The sequence below is a fragment of the Ursus maritimus genome, unplaced genomic scaffold (genome assembly GCF_017311325.1).
Source record: "Ursus maritimus isolate PB19 unplaced genomic scaffold, ASM1731132v1 scaffold_19, whole genome shotgun sequence".
Classification (NCBI taxonomy): domain Eukaryota; kingdom Metazoa; phylum Chordata; class Mammalia; order Carnivora; family Ursidae; genus Ursus; species Ursus maritimus.
The window spans coordinates 56,568,254-56,572,013 of NW_024424341.1; the positions used below are offsets into that span (position 1 = coordinate 56,568,254).

A 3,760-nucleotide genomic window follows, 5' to 3' on the forward strand; every position below is an offset into this window, starting at 1 on the left:
GGGGGTCCCCCACCGCCTGCCCAGAGGAGGTGGTCTGGGGGAGAGCCGTGGGCCTCTGCACTGGGAGCTCCAAGCCTCCCGCTGCCTGAGACCCGGCAGGATCCAGCGGGCTCATCCCTGCTGGAAGTTGGTGGGGACAGGGCTGTGCTGAGTTACTTGCTAGGATGCCTGAGGTGTCCCGGACCACGGTGGGGCCTCAGTTTCTCTGTCTGCCAAAGACATCTTTCTGACACAGGGCTGGGTGAGAGCGGGAGTCTGGCTCACAGTAACTGCTCAGAAACGTAAGGGCCTGTTGTCCACTTTTCATCCTGGACACCCCAGAGGACCTTCAGATGGGGGTGCTTTCCTTCATGGGGGCTTGGAATGTGGCCCCTGCTTTGCTCGGGGGAGGATGGGAGAGCAGGGGTGGGCAGGGGTGGGGAGGCAGCTGGGTCCCCGAGCCAGAGGCTGTGTCCCTGGGGGCTCCGAGGACAGGATGGGCCCTGGACTCAGCAGCCCTCGTAGGAGAGGTTAGGGTACTGAGCGTGACCCTTTTGTTCCTGGGGTTGAGTCAGAAGCTTTTCTCATAAGCGCTTTCTGGATGGGGAAACTGAGGCCGAGCACGAAAGTGCCATGACCGTGACCACGCAGCCCGAAGCAGATCTGAACCCGATTGGTCTGACCCCAGGGTCTGTGGTCCCTCCTCTCCTCAATAGCCTTGGCGATACCCCCTCCCCGTGGCTCTGTTTTCAGATGAGCAAGTGGAGGCTCAGAGAGGGCAGGCGGCCCGCCCAAGAGCACACAGCGAGCTGCTTAGCTGATCCCCCCCCACCCCAGTATCTTTCAGACTGCCAGGGGAGTCTCTCCGCTGGCCCTCTGGGCCCCTCCAGCCACCCCAGGCTGTAGTGTCTGGGTCCCTCCCCTGCCCTCCCCTCCCTCACCCAGGAGCCAGGGCACAGAGAGGTGAATCCTGATGGCTGTGTGATGTGGACCAGCCTCCCAGCGGCTCTGGGTCTCTGGGGCTGAGACTGCTCACCGGCTGTCCAGGCCTGCTTGAGACCCCAGCATCCTCCACTCAACATTCTTGTCTCCTGCTCTCCTGGCCTCTGGGTTCTGCAGTTTCTCCCTCCAGAGATCAACGGGCTCTCCTCTGGGCTCCCACCTCTGGGGGGCCTCACCCCCAACCCGGGCACCTGGGAGACTCCCTCCTCTCTGCTCCCCCACATCCAGGGGGTCAGCACATCCCCAGCCCTTGCTCAGTGGGTGACCTCGATCCAGTCAGGTGCTCTCTTGAGCCTCAGTTTCTCCATCTGAAAAATGGGGGCAAATAACCCCTCACCTGTAAGACACCTCTAGACCTGAATGTCTGTAGTTCCCTAAGGGATCCTAAGGGCACCTCAAACTTTCTTCTCCATGAGCTTCTGGAACCCCTGGACCCAGAAGGACGCCCCTCACGAGGGCCCTTACCATCCCGTCTGGGCCCCTCCCAGGTGGCTCAGACGCGCACCATCCCCAGCTGGAGTGGGAGCTCAGGGGCTCCCCAGAATCATCCCTCCAGCCTCACTCTCCTGTGCCAGGACTCTCCATCCCATGCCCTCCCCCTGCCTGTCCCCCAGGCCTCCTCTCCCACCCTTCCCCCAGCCTCACCCCAGCCTCCCTGCCTCCAGCTCTTCCCAGAGCTGTCCCTCCCTTCCCCCCCGTCCCAAGGCCCTCCAGCCCCTGGTGGTCTGGCCTCCTGCCTGTGTATTCCATCTATCCCGGTACTTGAGATTCCGGGGCCACTGCCTCACTGTTTTCTGCCCCAGTGCCTTTGCGTATTCATTTCCTCCATGGGGATTCCCAGAGAAGTCTTTTCTAATCTCCAGAGCTAACCCTGGCCATGCCCAGCTCAAGTTCCTTCTGTGGCTCACTAGCACCCATAGTGATGGTTTCTAAAACGTTTTAAGACACAGATTGCTTTGTCCCAGAAGAATCTTATTCTGGAGTAGAAACCCATCATAGAGTTCAAGAGGGAACTGCTCTGGTTCAAAACGGGGGAGTGGGGCTGAGGTCCCGCCACTCATCCTGCTTCTTCTGGGGGAGCTCCCCTCTGTTCCCTAAGCTCGCACCTTCCTCAATGCCTGGGCCCCACCTGCTGGCCTCCACACCCACCCCGGCCTGGATCTCACACCTTCGGGCCTTGCTTCCCCGAACATTCCTTGCCCTGGGATGACCTCTCTCCCTGTCTGGCAAACTCCCGTCTCACACTATGTCAGATTCTTGGCCACCACGGAACCTGACCACACTTCCAGCTTCACACTCATCCCATGCACCACACAGATCTGGCCAGAGCTGGGCCAACCTCGGGGGGCCCTAGCGAGTCTCTGAGAATGATGTCAAGGAATGAATGAATGGAGATTAGGCATGCTTGTGAGATGAGTCAGGCCCGGAAGGCAGGTGAGCAGGGGCAGGGCAGGCAGGGAGAGGGGAGAGGAGGGGCAAACTGTGGATCGGAGGGACCAACGGGGGCAATGGAAAATTCCCATGGGGACCATTATTACCCACAGTCCAGTTTTTTACGACCCACCCCCCCCGAAAATCAAAAAAGCTCTTATATTGCTTTGGGAATACAGGCATACGTGACAAAACTGCGACAGAATTTCACTGGGATAGCGGTTGTGGGGACCAGGAGCTCAGAGACATCAGCGAGACACGGGGCTCAGAAGGTTCTTTTTCGTGGGGTTTGCGATCAGTCACCCTTTATAAATTTTGTAGTGTTCCGTGTCACTGTGTAGGTATCCAATGCACAAAAGGGGGATATTAAGGGCAAAAATCAAAATTTGAAAAGGAAAACATTAAGAGCAAGCAGGAGGCAGGCCGGCAGTGGAGCCAATGGGGAGACAGGCCCAGGGGACATGAGTCCCTTCTAGTCCTTTCTTATGCGCGGCTTCCCAGCAACTGTCTGAGATTAACTGGCACAGATGATCTGCTATTGTCATCCAGTGTATGATTGAGACCACTGAGGCCCAGAGAGGTTGAGTGAGTTGCCCGAGGTCACACAGCTGCCAAGTGGGATGTCGCCAGGATCTGAACCCAGGCTGCCTGACTCTCACGCCCTGGCTGGCAAAGGGATGAGGAAGGGGAGGAAGCTCCAGCCTGGATGGGAGGCTTGGTGGGTAGTCTGTGCTCTGCCACGTTTCCTAGAGTGTGGGCATGCTGGGCTGGGCCACCACCAGCCCCTTCTGGAGAGAATCAAGGCCAGAGGAAACCAAGCAGGCATCTGGACCTGCGGTTGCCGCCCCTCCCTCCCTCTGATCTTGGAGAACCCGCTGCATAGCCCTTTCTGATCTCTCAGATTTATGGCTGAGGTCTCCAGCCCTGGTTTTAAAATCCCAGCCCCCTCCTTCCTTGGGGAGGGCAGAGCCACTCAAAAGATTTTATTGGCTAGATCCCTGCCAGTCACAGAGCTGCTTTTCCCAAGGAGAAAGGGGCCGCTAATAAAAAGGTTCTAAGCAATAAGCAAATAATAGGACATTGGACCTTGCTGCTGCCTGGGTGGAATTTGGGCAGGCGGAGAGGGGAGGGGACTCTGGGCCGCCGCTAGTAAATAAGGTGCCTTGGGAGATGCTCAGAGCCACCCCGCTCCCCAGCGATGACCCCCAGTGATGACCCAGGCTTGGAGAGCAAAGGGCAGGATGTGTCTCCATTCCCACGTGCTCTTTCCGGGCTGGGGAGTGGGAACATCCTGGAACCGCTTGGAAAGGACTGAGCAGCTCAGTTTGCGGGGGGGGGGGGGGGGGGG

At 58.6% G+C, this 3,760-nt stretch overlaps 1 protein-coding gene across 1 annotated transcript in view; it reads left to right on the forward strand.

The window, feature by feature from the left end:
- The window catches only part of SULT2B1 (sulfotransferase family 2B member 1), a 29,098-nt gene that overhangs the window by 508 nt on the left and 24,830 nt on the right, over nucleotides 1–3,760 (forward strand). The window lies entirely within an intron of this gene.